At 35.6% G+C, this 24,632-nt stretch overlaps 1 long non-coding RNA gene across 2 annotated transcripts in view; it reads right to left on the bottom strand.

The window, feature by feature from the left end:
• LOC145673816 (uncharacterized) overlaps positions 1 to 24,632 on the bottom strand; it is a 67,826-nt gene that overhangs the window by 31,972 nt on the left and 11,222 nt on the right. The window contains exon 2 of one of the 2 annotated variants that reach the window (XR_014128823.1): positions 5,282 to 5,505. The exons of the other annotated variant lie outside the window; for it this stretch is intronic. This is a non-coding gene — a long non-coding RNA (uncharacterized LOC145673816). The remainder of the gene's footprint in view (positions 1 to 5,281; positions 5,506 to 24,632) is intronic. 2 annotated transcript variants of the gene reach the window in all.

The raw sequence follows: 24,632 nt of genomic DNA, 5'->3' as shown, positions 1-24,632 counted from the left end.
CTGACGTATACACTAATCAAGTTCCTCATTATGATATTAGTAGCACACAGAATGATTAATGTGATATAACCTTAAATTTGGACTAAATCTTAACCTTTATATACCTGGCAGGGATGTGAACAAAATCGCAAACTCTCACGTTGGGGGCCCTGGTGAACCCCATATTTATTACAGAGTAATGATTGATAACTCGTTGGAAAGCTTAGGGTTCACTGATTCCAACGAGGTAACATTCGTGCCCCCGCCCTATTCGTAGAAAAAGAAAAGAAACAAAGTATTTCTAAAAAATATGAAAAAGATAGAATTTAGGGGGCTCTGGCAATCGTTATATTTACTCTACGCTGACAAAATGAAGCTAATGTATAGGCCACGGGCTTTCAAACTATGTCGCGCGCCTCCCTGGGAGGCTCGAGGACTTTTAAAAAAAGATCCTACAAAAGAACATATTTATAATGCACCATGCATAATAAAGTCTTCACCCTTCTTCCTTAATAATAAACAGTGGACTATAACATTGACTTTGTTGAATATTTAAATGTGCCGGTTTTTATTATTTAAACTCCCTCTCTGCTCGTATTTTTCAATTTTCACATAAATATCTGACTTATCACAATTAATAATTATTAACACCGGCTAATAACATTAAAAAGTGTAGTCAGTGTGTACAATGTAGATCACCTGTGTTAATGAGATATTTCCATTAGTGATTAATAAATGAAACATAGTTATCATAGTGATAGTCTTTCTTTTACGGATAAATGTATTTATGTTGTGACACATTTCATTTTTAACAGGGGAGGCGCGTTCAGATTTTGGTGGTTGAGGGGAGCCTCAACTGCAAAAAGTTTGAGAACCTCTGGTGTAGGCAATACACTTGTGACAATAATACTAAAAAAATCGTAGCCATTGCTGCAATACAGAAAGAAATAAAAATTCAGAACAAAATTCGTATATATCATTTTCGAAAGGCTGTTGCCCCCTTCCTCCACAGTACCACGTTATATGTATATCATTTTTTGATTATTGTCCTTCTCCTTAGAAAATACCGAAACGAGAATTATGCTTCTAGACCAATTTATTGAAAAGATATCTTGTCTTATATGGAACCGTCCAGAAAATAAATAATTTACGTCAAAAAACCGAGACTCAAAAAACCGAGACCCTTCTCCTACTCCCTCCATATAAGAAACACGTTTATTTTCAGGGTATTAGCTTGTAGTGGACTACTTTATTTCTTCACATACAAATTTTTATGATTGTACCCGGGAGGAATATCCCATGCCCACAAAAAAAGACCTTTACCCTGGCCCCAACTCCGCCGTGGTAACCCCTACATACATTAAATGGATATCGACGGCAAGGTTCATCGTTCAGGAATACATTGATATGAATACTATCTTCGTAGCTTAATTAGGGGCTATCCTATTTAGATTTAAACCTCAATTCTTGTTTAACTATCACATTGTCCAACGATAAGACGTGTATCAATCGATACATCATATCGAGCTACACAAAATTACAATTCTCATGCGTAATTTCCCAGAAAATAGAGAAATACGAATTTTATGGTGTTAAAAAGTACTTGTTCGTTGTCAATCTGATATAGTCCTTCTTCTGCTAGAATAGATTCATTTATTTACTGATGTACTGAATATGAAGAATGTACACTGTTATCTAGAAGACTGTGTTTAATGCTTGATTTCTCGTCACAGTGTTACGCATACACCTAACACACAACTACTATGAAACAATAAATAAAAAAAACTGTGAATTCATTTTTTAATAGTGTGAAGTATTTCAGAATTTTGCTGAGAAGATATTTTCATTCAAATGTTTAAGACTTTGCAGAGAAGTCCCTTACATAGGAAGATACGTGAGGAAGTAAACAAAAGAAAACACACAGGTACAGTCATGTCCAAAATGATTGTCGCATACCTATAACTGTCTTGTGGGAATATAATTTGATAATGATTTTGCAAGGTACTTTTAATACTGTTACTATGTGTATAATCGGGAAATGTATATTTGAGGTAAATTTCACAGGAAAAGAATTATAAATACGAAAATTAGAATGAGTAAAACAAAATGTTGCTAAATGGACAAGAAAGTTTTATTTTCGTTTTATTGTTCTTATTTACTGCTCTTTTCACATGAAGTTTACCACACACATGTCTGCCGATTATACGCATACTAACTTTATAAGAAACACAAGGCGAAATCGTTATCAAATTATATTCCTACAACAACATATTTATAGACATGCGACAATCATTTTGGACATGACTGTACATAATCAAAAGGTTTTTTTTTTTTTTTTTTTTTTTTTTTTTGTGACGATGCTCACAGAAGCAAGTGAATGAAATATAAGGATTTATAAACACATAAAAGACGCAAAAGGCAGGAAAACATTTATTTTTCTTTTTTGAAATTTGTAAAACACTTACTTTATCAGGGGAAAATTACGAGAATCCTGTAAATGACAGCGACTTTAAGTAGAACCCTTGCTCACGTTTTCTTGTTAAATCCTGTTTCACATCTGCCTTCATTTAGTTAGGTAACCAAACTTTCCGGTAAGTAACGAAACAAATCCTCTCATGGAATCATATCTAATGGGACCATCGCTAATACTGGTAATAAATTGATTCCTAATGCCTTATTCATGTAGAGGAAGAAGTTGACTGCATCAAATTGGTTATCCCGGTACAATTTTGTTATCTCAAACGAAAAAGGAGTATGTATACACAAAGTAACATGTATCAGTGAATCACATTTACACATCTTCATAAAAGTTTACCGTTTAGTCCACACAATAGCCATACATACATTGTTTCAAGTTAGAAGTTATTTCTTCATTTATAAGGTGTCGTATTAGTGCAGCGACACCTTAATTATTGCTTCATATGAAGTTTGAACTTGCATGAAAAAATGACTATAAATGTGTATTTACTAACCTCTAACCTAACCTATAATAAAGTAATATGATGTCAACTACTAGACGCAAACCTAGCTTAGGCCTAATGAGCTTAAGCACAAGTAACTAGCTGCCGTAACTTACAAACAACCACAAACTAAATTGACCTGAAGTTTAACAAGCTCAACTCTTTGATATATAGGACACCTGAATTAATGTGAATTTCTTACGTAGACGTAGCTTTCGACAGAAACATAGAAAAAACTAATTTAATTAAATACGATACGTATTTTGTTTGAGGATTCAACAGATCACAATTTGTTTGCTGCTGAAGTAGCTTGGGAATACACAGGTGATTCTTTCTCATCCCATCTCCTAACAAAGACACTGTTCTCTTTGAAAATTAGGAACCATCTATATCGCTTAGGATTGAAATCAGTCAAGGATAAGAGGGTGAATTCACCCCAACTTAAATAAATAAATAAATAAATAAAATAAATAATAAATAAAGGGTACGGGACGCCACGCTAAGTTTTCTCGATCTTATTCCTTAAATTGAATCAATATCATTCTGTAGCTATTACGGAATCATTTATTTACGAAATATGAGCAAAATTACAATAGCCATTTTCGACAAATTTCGTTCCGAAGAAAACTACCCTCAAAATCAAACGAACAGCCTTTGTGATCTCTTTTTAAAACGAAAAATGATTTATTTATTTACAGATGTTTAAGATACAAATTTTAGTTCATTGGTGTCCTCCCATCTTGCCTAATCCCATCTCGCCTAACGATTTATCAGCCGCTGATATCTCCAAGCAGGGTTGGCAAAAACCATGGTTTTTATTAAAAAAACCAAAAAAACCGGTTTTTTTGGTTTAAACCAGGTTTTTTTGGTTTAAACCAGGTTTTTATGGTTTAAATGATTTGCTCTATATATTCATATCATATATGGACAGAAATAAGTTTGTTTCGCCTTGATGTTATTATGCAACAACCGGGTTATGCTGGAAAGGGTCACATAAGCTTAAAGCGGAATAAAGACCGCTTCTCGAGTTAAATCTGAGAGAAATTGTCGTCCATTTGAACTCAGAACCAGGACTAATTGGCCACAAATGCGATACGTCTGCCGACTCACTCACGAAGGAATCCTGATAAAAAATACGATGTACTGATCTTTACCTGCTTCTTAATATAACCTGTCAAGAGTCATTTCAGAAGGACAAAAAGATAAACAGTTGCACAAGTGAAACCATTACACAGAATTACATATGAACAATTTCAAAGTACTACGGAGTACAGAAGAACTAATTTAGTTCAAGTTAGTTAACAACGACTTTTATTGGTCCAAATTAAAGAAATACACCGACTTAATCTGCATATCAATAAGAAAAGTGAATAAAGATACGAATTATTTGAGTCCACTTTGGCTCAAACTCATTTATACATAAATAGATACCAAAGATACTTATTTCACTAAATGCCTCTCGTGGGGTCTGTATGACCCCCCCCCCCCCCCACACACAAAAAGTACGGCATTTTCGATGTATTTTATCAATAGTAAACATTGAAACGAAACAATATTTAGAATTTTTCTTCGATTGCAATTACATAACAATAATAACAACTACAAAAAAATCACAAAATAAACATTTATAAACTTGTAAAAAAAAGTTGCTTTTGTAGTGTAATCTTTTTGAGTAATGAATGGGGAATTTAGGTCTGAATATAATACGAATAATATACGGGAGTGAAACGTGATAACCCACAAATGTGTGTTCATCAAGATTTTACAAACACTTACACTTTTACGAACATTTTTTGTTTTTTGGTTTAAACCAGTTGGTTTTTTTGAAAAAAACAGCTGGTTTAAACCTTGGTTTAAACCATGGTTTAAACCACCTTGGTTTAAACCAGCCAACCCTGTCTCCAAGATAAGAATCTCCGCCATTCTAGGCGAGATGCGAGTTCCCATCTTGCCTAAGATGTAAGAAGGGAATTTCTGCTCTAAAGAGGGAATTCCTGTACTAGTATTAACCACCAACACTAAGAAATTGTGAAATCATACGCACATTTCAGAAAAGAAATAATCTATGTATTAATCTTTCTACATAAGAAAATCAATAATCTAGTTTCAGTATGTTTCAATGAACATTTGCAATATCTGTTAACTACAATATGAATATATATTAAGCACTATACAACAAGAAAGCACATTAATGCTCATGTCACAATGATTTGCCCCATGAAATAGTATATACACACACAGAAAAAGAGAAGCTACCCTATGTGAACGTTATGGGATACTGCATTAAGGTAAGTGAACAAATCAATATATTCGCTCACTAGGCTTTGTTTTAAGTTTTTTACCTTTCATCAATTATTCTCCACTTCTTCTTTTGTTTTGTGGGGTATTGCCCAGCCCCAACATTCTTATAACTAATTCATTCGAAGCTTGCTCTTTTTATAAGGCTTGGATACATGAAAATGTGTTGGGATGGTGTCCTGGAAATTTTCTGTTCCATTTCGCATGCCATCCTTCCGCCGGATTGTTCGTCCTTCCACTGTCAGTTTTGAAATGATTTCACATCTTGCTGGAATGAATAAAAAGATGATATAATCTTGAATACAGACAGACATAAGTATATACCTAAATAAAGGACACAACCTTTAGAGGAACTAGTCCCTGCGGTAGCATTATAAGAAATAAGTAAAATTATACTAGCTACATACTACCACCTACGTAAACAACACATTTGACATAAGCAGAAAAAAACTCAAATCACAGCATAAGATTAATTGCAGCTAATAAAGGATTTTAGGTGCACAATACTAGTTTATACTATTAGATGCTCTGTCTACTTTGTCACGACTGATAGATTTTTTCTCGTCATATACAAACTTAACTATGAATATTAATATATGGAACTATCAAATAATATTCTTATAATTTAAGCAGTTCTTTATTTTAACTCTGTATGATCAATATGATCAGCAGCTTGCTCTAACGAACCTGATGTCAACCATTTGTAAGACAACATTTGGTTTTAGTTTACTTAACCTACCTATATATTGCTGGCACAGTAGAGGTAGGATTTCTTCTTTCATTTTGTTCACCAATATTTACCCTCGTTTCCTTGCAGTATTGGGCTCATGTGCATGCAGACCCGACGTACGCACAACAGAATCTTCCACTAGAACAATAGTAGCCTTACAACCTTCACTGCACTTCCAATAGGTTTTATTACCACAAACTCTATTAATACGATATATGTACTCTTCATAACACACTAACTTCCCACCGCGTATACTCTCCAAGTAAGTCACAGCCATGTTTAACTACAACAATCTCATAAAGTGTATCTGCTGCTACTTTTATATATATCAGCAGCACAATTCATTAAAAGTATATATTTTTATGGCTCCTGTCAGCCAATCATCTTCCAGTATTCCCAAAACAAGCTAAAAGTGAACTAAATTCACTAAATCGCCTTCCCCCCTGTGCTTTCTTGTTGTGTAGTGTTTATTAGATATTTATATTCTAGTTGACAGAGATTCCCAATATTTTATTAATTTATTTAGTCTTATTTTACATGGTGAAACTAAGGCTAATCTGCCTTGTCTACCACTTGACCATGCAATCATCAGAATTAATATGACAATACGAAGTATTTATAAAATAATAATTGAAATGACGAACATTGAAATCACAACAAAAATTACATTCACAATCACACACACATATATATGTCACATTCACATATAGATTATTACAAATAAACATATAATACAAAGTATTTTCAGATATATTTAGGGAAGAAGAGAAAAATAAAGTGTTAGAAGAATTTTAAAAAATCAGCATTTTCGTCAGATCAGTAAGCCTGGAGCAGTGGCAATTGCACACTATTTTGATTTCTCAAGCAGAAATTCAAAGTGCTCTGAATAATTTTAGCAGTGATTTGTTATAACAAAGTCTGCAGCAATTTCCAAGCTGTACATTCATCCATTTCTGTAAGTATTTTGAAACGGGAGTTGTGATCAAAATATCGAGCATGACAAAAGGCATGAGAACATATTCGAATTTGGACTACTGCTTTATCAGATTTATGACCGCGAACTTTGATTTGCAATCTAAGCTTCCATTCAATATTTTATTTAAAACGTTCAACAAATGGGTCAACTTTCCTGAGTTGATATCACTTATCAAAAACTGTTCGTCAATAATTGATGAAAGTGCCGTATGCTTACTCCACCATCTTGTGGCACCAATTTTTGAGTCTGCATAGTTTGGTGCTGGCTCTGTTTCTTTTTAGTCTCTTTCTCTCAGACAGTCATTCTCTTGTAACAAGAACTTATAAAAAAGCCGATTCCTCTACTAAACCAAATAAATTTTCTGCTTGGAGCAAGTTTACTGTAGAACAGCTACAACCAAATTTAGTACGTGCCCCATGCAATGTAAATTAAATACTGATTCTCCCTTTTGAAATGCGCTTGAAGACCGTTGTAATAGCCGCTCATGTTACTCGCCCCATCAAAAGAACACGTAATAATATTCGAAATTTTAATGCCACATTCAAGTAGCTCTGACTTTATACATTTGCACAAAGCAAGTCCACTTGAATCATCACAACTGTTAAATTTAAGTATTTCATATACCTTTCCTTGGACTATGTAGCGGACACAGATTGCCAACTGGTCCATAAAAGCTATATTTTGTGTACTATCCACTATCAAGTTATCAACAACACTGTCTTGAAGGTCTTTCAAAATAATATTTCATCCAAATGTATTATCTTGATTAACTTTTTGATGAAAAAAAAGAACGGAGCGAGCCTCGTCCAGTTTGTCCTTTTGTCGACTTTCCTTCTACTTCCTTTTTTTTTTCTTCTTTGTTTTCAGTTTGTGTGCTTTGGTGTCTTCAATACACTTTGTAACATGATTTTGCAAAATCACATCATAATTTGCAATGAGCATGACTAATTCAAGGAATTCCCATGGTTTTTGAGAGAATCTAATGAATGCGCCCCTTCTGACTCCCTCTCCGCCCCTCTGTAAACAAAACCTTATCTTCCTATAAATAACACTATGTTGATTAAACGCTGTATAACCAATCTTCTGGTTTGAATTTTTGCTTCTCTCTTTTTTATCTGATTGGAAGCTAATAATGTTGAAATAACATGTCCGCTTTGGCTTTCGAAAGGTGCCATCGCCACGAGGATGCGAAATCAGTGCAACGACACCCGAAGTCGTTAATGTCGATTTCTAGACCAGAGTCCGTTACCTCTTAATTGAGATAGCTCTCCAATTGTCCTTACGATGCTGGTCAACACTGAAATTTTTGAGTGTCCCCATTGGAAATCGAACTCGAGACCATGAGCATCGTAGGCACGTGCACTAACCATTTAGCTAAACAATACTAACCCTTTCAACACGGGGAAACACAATTGTGCGGGTTGGTTAAAATCGATATAGAAGTGTCCCCTATTACATTTGTGCTTCGAAACGGCGTGCAGTGATTGTGTAAGTTTCGTTCAACGATTTGCAGTTGTTTTGGTCTGTGATAGGTCATTTTTGGCGCGAACAAGAAGAAAGAAAAGTAGCGTTCTCAACGAAGCCATGACTGTCGCCGTGTTGAAAGTGCCAATCAGCGAAAATATTTTTAATTTCCAACGTCTCTTGTATTTTGACAATTCAAAGGGGGCCCCCCAAAACAGAAGAAAATGGTACCAAAAATTGCTAGTAATCTAAAATTTCACAATAATTCTTTCTCACACATAATAAACGAATAACAATATAAATATTAAGTACGGAATAATAAACGGGTTGAGCGGGGGCCCTTGCGCGTCCCAATGCTTCCACTGTCGCTATTCTTTACTGAGTATCACTAAGTTATATAATTTTCATATTTTTGGTCTAAATTTCAGCAGCCCACCAGGCTTGCTTTCTTTCAGAATTTCAACCAAATTTGTGTACTGCAAGGTAAGTTTATATTAATGCTTATTACAAGTTAGTGCGAACGAGGCATAGCCTTACAGCTTTGAAATAATTTTCACACATCCTATGCTTGAATGCGATGGAGTAGTAAACGTTTTTAATAACAACCAAAAATTTATCGTATTGTTCTTGGTGGCCCCACATCTCCGGGGCTCTCGGCGATTGCCGACATGCCGACCTGGCCAGACCGCCCCTGATGTAGAACTTCTATGATCTTGGTCCATGTGCAGTAGGCCGTTTACCGTTGTTACCACCATCTATAAGTAATGCTTATGAATATATATAGATATACGATTTACAGTTTATGACAACTTATGAATATATGAAAGTGCAACCAAATATCATCTAACATCTTTTGAAACATCGAAACTACCCAAAACTTTTTTTTTTTTTCCAAGATGCATATATCCTTTTTTTACCTTGCAAGCTGAGATACTTTACGTCGTAAGCGTGGTCACTTCTCCTGGCTTCTAACTTGAGAAAACGGACTAATTCGATGACATGAGGATTTTGCTTATTTAGCAGAGTATTTAATCTATTATCCCAATCCTCTGCGGAATTATTTGTTCTATGGTGTTCTTTATGACAGTACCACATGCTAATTAGGACTGTAGAATTTTCTAGCCACTGGTCAATGAAATAACCATAGAACTGCTCAAGCTTAGGGGATGTCTTCTTGAATAGACAGTCAACCACTGTCGACCATTTCTAACAGAAGAAAAGCTAATGACGCAAACATTCGAACCTGAAGTCATTGTTTTTGTAGTCTGTAACCAAGAACAAATCCTGTATCTTAAACCAAAGACTCTGGTTAAAGTGAAAATTTCACCCACTTATGGAAGCTGAAGGGAAAATTGTGCTAAAAGAATTTATTACTGCTTCCTTGAAGTCTACATTTACAACTTCAGGACTAACCTTTCATATATATACTTTCTCTTGTTCGGGAGAAGGCTAAAAACCACTGGAATCACATTAGTTTCCTCTATTGAACTTTCAATATCTGCATGAATTACAAAAAAAATGGGAAGAAAGTTTGTTGTAGCTCTTAAATGTCTGCCAATAAAGAAGGTCGTGCTGGCGTGCAAAATGAAACTATTCAGGGGCTCTTATTCGTTGTGGCTGCTACTCGAAACGAAACCTTTATGTAATTTTTGAATTATTTTATTGAAGATTTATTCTAATAAGCTATTACAATAAGTCACAATAAAACTTACAATTATAAGATTATTAACCGAAATGACATAATTGCACTGCATTCATATAAATTACAATTTAAATACGTCAAAGAAAAACTATTGTCTATGGATTAATATATATAAAACTCTTCTTATCAGAGTATAAACACCTCATCCAGTTCCTTTCCAGGACGTAAACTGCCAAGGACCGACGAGACGTTACCACGTTGGATGGAAACAGATATGCGCTGTATTAGATAAGATGTGGAGCGAACTTCGCCGTAAACGCAAGAAATGCGTCTTTCTACCTCTCTAATGAATTCAAGACTTCTTACACCCCAAGCACCACTGGTTTCAATAGATTCCACATCCACCTCTGCTCAAAAACAAACAAAAATTCACAGAAATAGTACCAGCTATTGAACCTGTACGGAAATGGGAATTCTTATCTCGCTTTTAAATCATGACATTTCATTGCATCTGGCACTTGTACGCAACTGGGAAGGATTTTGACATGTACGAAAATGGGAACGTACTCAAGTGGGAAGACACCATTTTTTGTTGTTCTTAACAGTATGTATAAAAAAATATGCCTATCAGAACAAAATTCAAAATAATATTTAAAAATACTTTTCTGTATTAGATTCTAATCATATTTATCTCTTCCAATTATCTTCGCGACCTCCATGAAAGCTTCTTGCAATCCCTAGGTTGATAAACTCTGGCCTAGAGAGACCCATGGATGGTCTGCTCAACCGACTTCTTGAATAGATTGATTGACTGAGATTGTGTATGTTGGGTGGAAGATCATTCCATGCACGGACAGTGGATGCAAAGAATGATTTCTAGTAATATTTAGAGGAGTGTAGGAGAAGTGAAAAGAGTTTATTTACCCTGATCTTGTATCGTGATCGTGATGAGCATTTAATAGTTGCAATCGTTGAAATAAGTAAGAGAGTTGTTAAAAGCGCAAAATGAGAGAAGTGTGAGTCGATGCAGATACCGTCTATCGGAAAGTTTCATTAGTCCCAGCCGTTTGATCGTTTAAGATTATAAGCAAACCGTATACAGGCGTTTTGGATACGTTATAAACAGTTCTTTATTTAAGTCTGATAGAGCTACATCATAATATTCGAGGTGAGGAAATATTAGAGATTTTACAAGGAGTGATTTTGTGTCAATGGTTAGAATTTTCTTTAGTCTGGTGAGTGAATGAAAAGACCAGAACGCTTTCTTACGCACAACGTTGAACGGGGTTTCCACTCAAAATATGGATCAATCCCAAGATTTGTGATGGTTTCAGAAAATGTAGTAATTGTTCCATGTATCTGTACTGCCGACATATTCGAACGGCGAATATTGATTGAAACATCTGGTTAAAATGATTCCTTCTTTAATGGAGAAATTCCCTCTACAGAAATTCCTTCTTTAGTGCAGAAATTCCCTTCTTACATCTTAGGCAAGATGGGAACTCCCATCTTGCCTAAAATGGCGGGCATTCTTATCTTGGAGATATCAGCGGCTGATAAATCGTTAGGAAGATGGGATGGAATCAGTTCATTTCATACTGGAACAATGTAACAAAATATACAAACAAACAAAAAAAAAAAAAAAAAAAAAAAAAAAAAAAAAAAAAAAAAGAAAAATATGTACCATATTTACAAAGACATTAATTTTATTCTAAAATGCTTCTCAGAGTCATATACATCAACACCAGACAGTAAACTATTGTATAATTTCTTAAGTGCAAAGAAAGTACACATAAGAGGGAATGATATGTTAAAATGAGCATATATAATTCAAATAAATTCTTAATACGGGAACGGGGGACGCGGTGGCTCAGTGGTAGAGCGTTCACCTCCGGTCTTGGGGTCCCTGGTTCGATCCCAGCTCGCGCCGTGTGGACTTTGTGGCAGACAAACACCGTGCTCGTGGGTTTTCTCGGGGTTCTTCCGTTTCCTCCCACTTTCTTCATTCCACCATTTCACTCATCTCTCATTATCATCGTCTCCTTTAGCCTAACCGGCATAACCTTGGGACGTAAAACTTAAAGATTTCATTTCATTTTTTTTAATACGGGAACCTTCTGGTTGCTGTCGTTCTGATGGAAAACGACCGTATGGCATGACACTGGTTCCATGGATGAGAGGTAAATATTTATTTTGGAACTTCAAATGCGCTGATACATACGCTCATTCAAGTCTCTCTCTGTCAGTAATGAACACTGGAGTTGTTGCTAATCGCAGAGAAGCTGAAAAGCAAAGTAAATACAACAACCTTCTCGAAAGTTTTTTATTCACTCCAATCGCTATTGAAACCAGTGGTGCTTCGAGTGTAAGAAGTCTTGAATTCATTAGAGAGGTAGAAAGACGCATTTCTTGCGTTTACGGCGAAGTTCGCTCCACATCTTATCTAATACAGCGCATATCTGTTTCCATCGAACGTGGTAACGTCTCGTCGGTCCTTGGCAGTTTACGTCCTGGAAAGGAACTGGATGAGGTGTTTATACTCTGGTAAGAAGAGTTTTATATATATTAATCCATGGACAATAGTTTTTCTTTGACGTATTTAAATTGTAATTTATATGAATGCAGTGCAAATATGTCATTTCGGTTAATAATCTTATAATAGTAAGTTTTATTCTGACTTATTGTAATAGCTTATTAGAATAAATCTTCAATAAAATAATTCAAAAATTACATAATTATATGTCTTGGAATAAGTATGACATCTTGTTATATTACATTTATTGGGAGTTGAAATGTTCATAAGCTATACAGATTTATTTTATTGTAATATTTTTACTATTCAATGTTGTATGCACTTCATTTATTGCAAATAAAATTTAGCAAGCTATAATTCTTAATAATTGCAGTAAATTTTAATTATATTTAATAATAAGAGAATCAATTCTTTCGACGACTTGGTTCATTATTTTCTTTGTAGAAGGTAATTTCAGCCTAAATAATGAAGGTCTGCTTAAGGGTATTTTAAGATACATTTGTAACATATATGGAAATTCTTAAGGATGTGATGTAAAAAATTCAAAACGTAATTCCTCTAAGTGTATCTAAAACATAGGTGAATTTTGTGGAAGTACACAGGGTTGGAGCCGATGCCGCTATTTAGACTGTATACTTAAACAATTCTTAAATCGCAATATTATATTAATGACAATAAATCTTTTATATAAAAATGATAAGAATCTTGTTTGTGATCGCATCACGGGTAAACAGTTGAACTGTTTAAATGAATTTTTGGATACAGTTATTATTTACCTCGAACTCGGTTTTTATTATGTTATTTGATTAAAATGCGTATCCTATGGCGGGGGAGGGGGAGTGGTGGTCAATATTTTAAAAGAAAAAATTAGTTACCCACGACGCTGTCAAATTAGGAATACAGTATGAAACTCGGAATGTAAACTCTTCACTAAAAATATGCGGAACCATATTCCAGCGTTTTGAGAATTCCAGTTTTAAAGGGGGAATGGAGCATTTCTATAATTTCTTTCTTCACATTGAAAGCGATGTTATCGGCTGTTTGTGATCGCATCATGGGGAAGCAATTGAACGATTTGAAATGACTTTTTGAACAAGTTAGTATCTACCTTGAACTGGTTTTTATAATATTACTTTGATTAAAGGACGCATCTTAAGAAGGTAGGAGGGGATCAAAATTTATTGAAAAAAAAAATTTCACGAGCCCATCAAACTAGGAAGCTGAAACTCGGTATACAAACTCCGATTTAAAAATGTGTGCACACGTGTCTTAGCGTTACTGAAAATTTCTGTTTTGAAGAGAGGAGAGGGGGCATGCTGTATAATTCCTTTCACGTTGAAAGCGATGTTGCCTGCTGTTCGTAACCGCATCTCGGACAAATGGTTAAACATTTGCAATGAAATTTGGGACATGGTACTTATCACGAGCTAAGTTTTTATCATGTTTCTTTGATTAAAGGACATACCGTAAGACTGTAGAGGGATTCAAATTTTAACATACCGTAAGACTGTAGAGGGATTCAAATTTTATGTGAAGAATACAGTATCTTACGAATCCGTCAAGGCAGAACATGAAACTCAGTTTTGTATCACATATCGTCACATGAGAGCTGAGGAACGTAACTCCAAAAATGCGTGTTTCGTTTTCTTCATGTTTGGACATAATTTTGAAAGCCCCTTTTGGTGTAAGTGGAACGTAACGCCATCTGCTCTCCTTGTCGATCATCTGTTGTACTGTAGCTCAATTACCGTCTTATCAAAAACACATCTTTCTAAGAAAATATTTTTGTCCTCTCGCCTGTAAACCTACAAAGATGGAGTTACGTTCCTCTGGTTCTCATGCAACGATAAATATCAAAGACATAACTAGGTCAACGCAGGGGAAAATTAAATGAAATCTTTTAGTTTTACGTCCCACGGTTATGCCGGTTAGGTTAAAGGAGACGGTGATGATGAGTAATGAATGAAATGGTGGAATGAAGAAAGTGGGAGGAAACGGGAGAACCCCGAGAAAACCCCCCACACGGTGTTTGTCTACCAAAAAGTTCACTTGGCGGGGGCTGGGATCGAACCCGATACTCCAAGCACCAGAGGTGAACGCTCTACCACTGAGCCACCGCGGCCCCTGTCAACACAGGGGAGTGGAGTTTCGCAGACTAAGAGGGGAACCAATGATATTGCTTATATTTTATATTGACATAGATTTAGGAACAATTCTGCGATCTTACTGTAAAGTTTGAAAATAGGTGACGCAATAGAAAATGTACCATGCATTATCGCAATAGAAATACGTCATGCTTTATTCAATGTAGTATTAACCATGTAAAATACCAATTAATTAATAATTATTATCATAAATTTGTTTACATGTGTCGGTAATAATCCGAATGAGGTTTTATATTATTATTATTTTTAACACAGATCAAAAATACCCGAACACCAATGCAAGCAAGTAGATTTTGCTGTTTTAAAACAAACTACAAGACATATGGTACCTCTTAAAAATGATTAGTATCTTACATAGAACTATGTAGAAATGCAGAATCAAAGCCTGCTTTATAACATATACTCGAAACGGCTTACACTGTTCAGTAATGCATGCGCGAGTTCTTTTTCCACGTTTAAATCTACGTGCTTTGTGTATAGGTGCGTGTGTTAACACCTGTACATTGATATTGTAAACTTCCGCCATAATGTTCCTCTAAATACTATAGTGGATGTATATAGTTTTCCTTTAGGTGCTCCCAAACGGGAAAAAAATGTGCGAACGATAAATTTGTTGAACGCGGGAACCATAATCGTTCAGAAATAATGCAGTTATCGAAAAACTTACGCAAGAATTGCATGGTTTCATTGAAGGAGTGACATGTAACACCGCTGTATTGGACGTAGCATTTACTTCAAGAATCGAAATAAACTGTGTAAGGTGTCTTTGTTATATTATTATACTGTTCATTATATATTCAAAGGCAATGTGAACCACTAATCGAGGACGTGATATAACATACGCAAAACTTACTCTCCAATTTTCTGAAGTGCAACAGTGTTTCACGTAACACATTTTCAAACGACCAAATTCTACTGTTTTGATTAGTTACGTAAACAATAAGATGGAACATACTTCATTGATGGCGAAAACCTGATCAAGTTCCTCAATCCGTGCTTATTAGCAATTCAACTGAACCACATACAGTACGCTAAGCGTTTCTTATTCGGTTTCTTTTCTTATGAACATGATGTGCAGAAAAGTGTATTTTCATCTCTTTCTGAGCACTTCCTTAAATGTTTCTGATGATGCTTAGCCTCCTTAGGCTTTTTGAAGACGATCGCTGCATCATTCCTATAACTTTCGCCAGTCCAATCGCGTCAAAACGGTTGGCCTCTCGGAACTTCTCCCGCCTGCAACTGAACCATATTATCGAAAGCAGAGAGTAGTTTCTTTATTGTTGAATTGATATTGTGGATATTTTTGCCTAAACTCTTCTATAGCAAGTGCGTAAGAGCGACTGGCGAAATAATATTCAATAATAAAATTTATTTGCTCTTGGGAAAATGACACACACCTTTTAGCAATACAGTTATTACAAGAGCGATTCATATATTTCGCATACGCTTTCTTGGTGTGCACGATTTTTTGATTTTTGTATTTCATCTACTTTTATAACCTTTACCTTTTACGAGAAAACCACAAGATCGATACAGAACCAAAACCACGTATTCTTTTGTTTACAGTTTTGAATATGTTTTCAAAAAGCAAGACATCGAGCGATGTTTGGTATCATTTTGAAAAACTGGATAAAAAAGCGAAATGCTACTATCGATACCTTCATCACGTTCACCTTCAGATCTGGGAAGACATTTATCAACAAAACATCCCACAGTGCCCATTAGTCGTCAAGGACAAAGCCGATCTCGTTCTCCTTCAGTTAGCGATCAAGAACTGGGATTCGGAAACAAACCGAATCCCTCAAAAAAACCTACCGTGTTTTTTTTTTTCTTCAGATTTTACATCAGTTCCTAGCTCTTTAGGTGTCAACATTTCGTCGGACCACTCATACACAGTGGACAATACTCTACGATCTTCAGTCTCCCGTGCAACGACGCCTCAGATTCAACAATCCATGAGTAGATTTGTAGATATTATCCGCCCCATACCCGTCTATTGGCATTCAGTTATTGAAAATGATTTGCTAAGAACACCATGTTTTCTCTATTGTGGAGAACGAAGTATTCAAAAAATTTGTAGATCTCTTAAATAGTAATTATAGTCTCCCGAGCCGTAAAACACTTACGAATAAATTGTTACCTTCCATTTATAATATTTTAGAAAAAAATTAAAGCAGAGCTAGTTGATGCTGAAGCTATTTGTATAACGTGCAACGGATGCACTAACATCAATAATGTCAGTTTTTACGCAAACTGCTCATTATATTGACAAGGCTATTCAATTCTGATCATATTTAATTGAATGTGCGGAATTTTCTGAACGGCACACGAATATTAATAGATATCATCCTGGATTAACAATGTTCTGGAAATTTTCCATACGTCATAAAATTTGCGCTGTTGTATCTGATAGCGCCGCCAAAATGAAAGCTGCTGTGGCCGATTTGAACGTAAGACAAATTACGCGTTTTTGGTCATAGTTTGGATTTAACTGTTAAAGACGCCACATTATCGTCTATTAATGAACTTTTAGACCAAGCAAAAACTGTTGTACAATATTTTAAAAAAGTACTTCTAGCAAAACTTCACGAAACGCAAACTTCTCTTTAAAAAGATAATCTGAAGCTTAAACAGGATATGACAACATGTTGGTATTCCACTTATGACATGTTAGAGAGATTAGTGATAAATAAGGAACCGATAGTGTCAAGAGTTGCGTTGTTAAGCTTGAAAGATAACAAGTTGTTTTTCAGCACCATGAATGGAAACTATAAAAATGCTGTCGGTTTTTAATGATGTCACAAAAGAAGTGCCTTCCGAAAGTAATGTTTCTTTGTCGAAAACTACTACATGGTCGAGAATAATGTTAAGGAAGGTCAAGCAACCCCGACATTCCCGAAAGAGTATCTAAATTAGGCAAGCAATTTGCAGACGCCTTACCCAAAAGATTTGGAGGTAGGGAGTCAAATGGATTAATATCACAATGTATTCTGGAGCCAAGGTAAAAAAGATTTGGCGAAGAAGCAAAATACAAGTCAGCCTACGAAATGCTTATTGGTAAGGTCAGGGCTGCTCAACAAAACAAAGACACAGTGTCGAATCACCAACCTGTTCCACAGATTGAAAATTCATCGTCCATTTAGGAAGAATTTTACGCTTCTTTGTGTCGTCTGCAAGAGAAACACGATCCTGCCGTCGAGGCAGTAATAGAGTTAGATATATATCTTACCTAACCATATTTACCCCGTTCTAGTGATCCACTTAATTGGTGGAAAATGAGTACCCAAATGTATATTCAGTTGTAGTAAAAAGATTACCTACTACTATCGTTTCTTGTGAGAGGATGTTGTCTAAGGATGAGCTCAACGCAATAATATTTTGGCGTTGAGTTTAAAGTTGTAACACTTTTGCCGTGACTCTAAAACTGTAATGCTATTTCACTGAGTCTAAAATTGTAATATTTTTGCACTGTGTATTTTGATTCATTAATAATTTCTAGATAGTTTTTCTTTTTTCCATTTGTATTGTACTTTGATACTTAATAGTAGTACTTTTATTTAGTCTAAATTGTATATGTATTTTGCATTCGCGTTGTATTTTTAATCCAAATTGTACATTATTTTGCATTTAAATTGCACTTTTTTTGTACATTACATCTGTAAATTGTATTTAGTGTGTTAATACAATTTTATTTTTTAACTTCACCCTCTGCCGGCTGTAAAAAATGTGAGTGAATCACTGAGCCGTTCAAATGAACCTATTCATTTTGGTGAGCGAACCAATGAGCGGTGAATCGTTTCGCCCATCACTAATTAACTTAGCAATATTGCGTATGAATATAGTATTGATACTGTTAGGTCCAATGGGTCGATGGTCAGGGAGAGTTGACAGAAGAGACTTGACTTCAGCAGGCGTAGTAGAAAGTGTAGATATGGAATACGAACATACAGGTTCAAGACAAGCAAGAGAATCAGACACCGGCTGGATTTAAGAAGTTTCTATAAAAGTAATCACTGAATGATTCTGTTTTTGAAAAAATCGTCCAAGCAAAATTCATCCCCAAGATTCCCTTCTGGATTTTTCCCGGAAGAACGCTTACACTATATTATAGGGTTTTTGATGGGATTTATAAAAAATAAACAAAATCGTTAGAATTGTTTTCGAGAAAATCACATTTTTATTACTTTTACCTTTCAGTAAACTATTCTTATTTTTGCGGATAAGAAAAAAAATCGAAAAAATTTCTCGAGAATCTCACACCAAACATTGGTCCAGATCCGTTCAACGGTGACTTCTAGGAGAGTGTACTTCAGGACGACCGGCCGGATAGACATCGAAAAATCATTTTTTCGGTATGTAGGGACCATGAAACGTGTAAATCCATTGAAATCTCGAATTCGATCTTTTTCACGATTAACATACTTTTCTCCTATCGTCGCTCAAGAGAAAGAAGCAAAAAAGAAAGAAAGAAAAGGATTTCTTGTACTGGACATGGCGACACAATCATTAGTGAAGATAGAACGCGGAATAGCGTTAAGCGAACAAGAACAAAATCCTCGATGTTTCCTGTGAAAAATTACATTACTCAAGGCTGAACAAGGATGTTACGAGAACAGGCGAAAGAAACAACAACAATCCATCCAAATACTAGTAAAGCTTGTACCCAACTAAGCAAGCAACCGATAAACAATGCTAATATTGGCCGTAGACCTCTCAAGAATGATTTGTCTCCTTTATCAGTCCTCAAAAATCAACGTTTGGACACTTTATTTATATTGCTTTCTCTCTATCTGTATTCAAGCCCGGAGGCATGAAATCGCCACATTTTGTGAGTGTCGAAAACCACAAACCTTACTAGAAAATGTAATTTAGAATAATAATTACAAAGGAAAGCTGGAAGAATGCTTCATTAACCGATGAAATGTTATTTCTACAGTAAACAAGTTAAAAAGATAGCTCAGTTTTAATTTGTTTCTATAGTGCTGGAAATTACAGACACTGCAAGTCTCCAAACAACAGTGGTTTCTTAGGAAGTTGTTGCTGATAACGGTAACAAATCGTCGATGAAAGGTATATGGACAAAACTATCATTGTCTACTGATTGCGTGCTTACTTGAATACAAGCTTTATTAGCATTTTATGTGCACTCTAATAATTCATTTTTAAGTAAATCTTTCCAGATGCTGGTATAAGAAACATTGGAAATATTAACTATGTAAATGCTGGAAAATGTAGCAGAAGTGAAACATCCCTTAATGGATACTTGTATAATATGGACAGATATTCTGTCCCGGTAAAAATTGTATGTATTTTTACGTGACAGAACCCTTTCTTTTAGCGACACTCTCAGACATCGACAGCCTTTTTTCCCCAGAAAAGTTATAGTAACACATTCATAACGGACATAAATCATTTTCAGTTCATACCTATTTTCTGTAATTTGAAATTAAATCTAACAAGGGAGCTAGCGCAAGTTGCGATTGCAATTGCAGTTGAGTTGTGGTTTGTGTTAATATGTTTGGGAGTGCTGATTACAAACACGTATAAACTAAGTGCCATCGCCAATTACTTTGTGAGCTACGAAGATGTAATATTCCGCTCTCAGTGGACAAAACCGAATATGATAACGTGACGTTAGTAAGTGTATTAATCTTAAACAGTATTCCTCTAGCTAATGTAGGTATGTGCAGTGTATGCTATAGTGGACACTCGCCGCGCCGTACCGAAGGTCACTTGACGAAGGGTCTGAGGCGACATCTAGGGGAACCAGACAGACATGAACGCATAAGAGCAAGGAACCTAGTATAATAGAGACCCCCGTCTGTGTTGAATCAACGTCGGCAGTTAATCCATCCGTGTGTGGTGTTACCGGTTTCCTAGCGCGTCATGTTACTCTCACTGTTAACGCAATCGTGTGATAATGAATCCTGCAAATATAGTGAGCATTATTATTAGCCATTACAAACACAAAAGAAGATCCATAAACATTACAGTAAAGGAAAGAAATGCAACTGCATTCGTAATCAATGTAATAGATGAAACGGTGGCAACCAATGATGATAACATATAAAACGAAAATACAACAGACTATACTGAAGAACATGAATATGCTGAAGATTTGTCCGATTGTGAAGATCCAGAACTTGATGGTGACGAAGAGCTGTTACGAAGTGATGGAAGACTGCTTATGCGCCAAGCCTACTGTAGAGGAAGAAGTGAGCTGATATATCTTTTGAAAAGGCAAGCGAGATAACTGCATTCCAATATTATGGGAAACCTAAACAATTAAGCTTCAATACAGTACAGAAACGATATCATATGGTGCAAGACATAATTACGTCACGTGGTAGAGAGAAGGGAGGCAGGCCAGCGCTAAAAATTGCACGTGCTTGACAATCATGCATCTGAAAATTTAAGGTTAGCGAGAAATGTTCTAGGCGCTAATGTTCACGACATCGATATTCATGCATGGGGTTTGGAAAAAGCCCGAGAAATAGGACAGACCTGATTCACTGGATCTATCCATGGCTGGGTTGCACGGATTAAACGGAGACACCATCTTGGCTCACAGGAAATAACAAAATGGGTAACCACTAAAGCCTGGAATACAGATGCTAACGTGTGATGTGAAGCGTTTCGCAAGGAGGTAATGTCCTTAATGAACACAATGGAACATATACAGATGTATAATGCCGATCAAAGTGGTATATGGAAGGAACTTCATTCATCACGAACTCTGAACTTCAAGGGAGAAAAGTCGGTAAGAAGTTTGGTGCGGAGTGATCATGCGACAAATCATTCTTACATCATTCAACCCGTTACGTCAGCAAGTGGATACGTGTTTCCAAAAGATCGAATCAAGTACATCTTGTCTCGAGCGCTCTACCGTTGCGTCACCGTATAACTCGACATGTTCAGAAGTACAACACTACAAGAGGTAGAGGAACTTTATTTCCACTTCTGTTTAAGTACTGGCCCATCTTATTTCTTTTATGAAAATAACTTATTTCCGAAACGCAGTTTTTGAACGGAAGTTTAAAAGAAAAGTAATAACGATTACACACAGAAATCTAATATTGCTCTTAGATCAAAATACCAGTGTACAAAGGCTATAGAAAACACACTGTTGTTCCTGTACATACGCTATTTTCTTTACATATAAATTTACTGTAGCTGTAAGGTCAGGGTTTGAAAAAACCCAACCCGCCTGGACACATATGGGTTTTTTCGGATTTAATTGAGTTTTTTTGAAATATCTTAATGTTTCTGGGGTAAAAGTTTTAAAATGTGATTTATATTTCAAGATTGTCATTGTCACAATTTCAACTATTTTCTATTCATTGCTGTTTTGAAAACATGGCTGCCAGATTGAAATTTTACATTGGATCGCCGAGAAAATATATACAGCAAATTTAGAATGACTCGTTCTTACTCTGGAAATCTCAAGTTAAGAGATCGAAAATTTCGCTTTGTAGCGTGGATACCCGCTATTATGAAAAAAAATTGCAATTTTACGTTGGATTGCCGCCACAATCTAAACAGGAAATTTAGTGACTCGTGTTTGTACCCTGAATATTTCAACTTAAAAGACCGAAAATTGCATCCTGTAGTGTGTGTGATACAAGACGGCAAACGAACAAATGTTGATCGAGTCATCCCAGGAGCTTCAGTAACGTTCGCCAAATATGAATACCAAATATATTAATTTAAAACAGATATAATTCATGTTTTATGAAATAAATGTTTCAAAATGTCTTATATGAAATAAACATCTTCCGGTGTAAAATAAATGGTTTTATTGTTGAAGTTCACTTCCGATATTTTGTGCGTTTAATTATCGGAATTTCCCGAGCACTTGTAGGAAGACGGTTCTTTCCCGGAAATTAATTTAAAACAATTAATCCTTTTAAAATTCTGTCTGTTTTAGGTAAATTATAGACCTTCAGTTAAGCACGTACTGCTTCATTGCTATTTATCGTAGTATCATGGTTCATATCTCGCACAATAAAGCAACTTTTTAAACAATACCATTCACAAAAAAGGATCCGATTGTAAAAGAAAAATGTAAATGGTTGAGTGAAAGAAAAGGTTATGCCTTAACTCCGCCATTTTAAATAAGAAAAAAAAATAACCACCACCCTATCGTAGTTATAACAACGAAAAGGGTTAATAAAGATATAATTCACATTTTATAATGTAAATCTTTCAAAAGATCTTAATTTAAATATCTTTTAGCGTAAAATAAATAGATTTTTTGTTGAAGTATTCACTTCCTATGCTCTGTGCGTTCAATTACGGGAATTTCCCGAGCAGGTTTCACACACAATGGGTTTTTACCGAAAATTCAGGTTTCTTTACTGTACATCGAAACTTCCACTAGCGTACGGAAGTTTGAATTCTGCTGGTGTTGCTTCTACAGAATACTTACTTATATGAAGAGTAACAACGAATGTTGATGTTGGAAAACCGAATTTTACCAAAGAATACTTGTGATACCATCAAAGGTAAGTAACAATACCAATAGTTTTATTAATGTATTTACATATTTACTGGTAGTACCGGCACCTATGGCCTAGGGCGCCAATCCTGGGGAGGGGGGGGATAGGAGGCACGGACTTGCAAATGCTCATATGGGCCCCATGTATTCTTATATGTATTTTATGCATTTTTTATGAATATACAATATTTGACATAATTTGAATTCAAATTTTCTTAAAATCCTCATATATGCCTTCTTAGACCCTTGTCTGTAACCAAACATCTGAATTCCGTCCCCCAAAAAGTAGAGAAATCGGCGCTCTTGCCTATGGCCTGAAACCCATCAGAATATGAGGGATAAGGTCCCAAGTCGTCGCCGAGCACTATTCAGGGAAAGAAGAAGGAAACAGCCTGGGAGCAGTGTGTTAGGTATTGTCTCAGCATCTACATGGTGTGAATAAGGAAAACCAAGGAAGTATGGCTTGAAAGAGCTGTTTCACCTTTTCGACCGAGTGACACCACCAGGAATCGAAGTTGGGACCACTCGCAACGAAGGAATAATACTGATAGTAATAATATGTAGGTACAGTCGGAAGCAAAAGTGCATTACAAAAACTACTTTCTGTTTCGAAATAAACTGAGGGATTTTAAGAAAATTTCCCTGACGCGGAAAAACGTTATTCTGAGTATAGTACCAAAAACCTTGTACAATTGGGTCACTTATTCCGAATTTTTTTTTTTATAGATGTGGGAATGCACTTTTTCTTCTAACTGTAACTAACTAAAATGATGTCATGCCATTTGGACTGGGTTTTTCCCTTAATAAAGTCAGAAGAATACTTTGATCAGGGTGAGAAATACTGGGAAGGGGAATGAATGGAGGAATTCTTGAACTTAATATTTTTGGAAGAAATCATTAGTAATAGCTTGCTGAGGAGGAATAGTGATACTGTTGTCAGAAGTTCGCAATTAATTGTAGTATTTCATGTATTTCATATGCAATTATTGGGTGAACTAGTGGTATCTCTAATCTTACCGAATTTAATAATAATGGATGTTAAAATGTGTGATCGAAGCGGATCAAGGATGGATTCATGGGTGGGGAGGCGATAGGTTGTAACATTACCGCTTAAAGCTAATTTAGTTTTATTTATGTACACACTCGTGCTTTTGCAGGACTGGTTCTTCTGCCAGTAGGGAAGAGAGCGAACGACCCTGTGGATTTGTCTACGTCTTTCTCGGCCGTAATTTATTTTTTAATCCACTCTTTCTTCAGTCCCCTTTGAATATTATGATTTTGCACCCAACTGGGATGGTACCTCAACAAATTAGACATAGTTCTACGGTATTCCTCCCCCCCCCTTTTTTCTTTCTTAAAACCGTGCTCACTATTGTGCAGACTAAAAA

The sequence above is a fragment of the Thermobia domestica genome, chromosome 17, assembly GCF_964235325.1.
Source record: "Thermobia domestica chromosome 17, izTheDome1.hap1.1, whole genome shotgun sequence".
In the NCBI taxonomy this organism is placed as follows: Eukaryota; Metazoa; Arthropoda; class Insecta; order Zygentoma; family Lepismatidae; genus Thermobia; species Thermobia domestica.
This window is presented reverse-complemented; position numbering and strand designations above follow the sequence as displayed.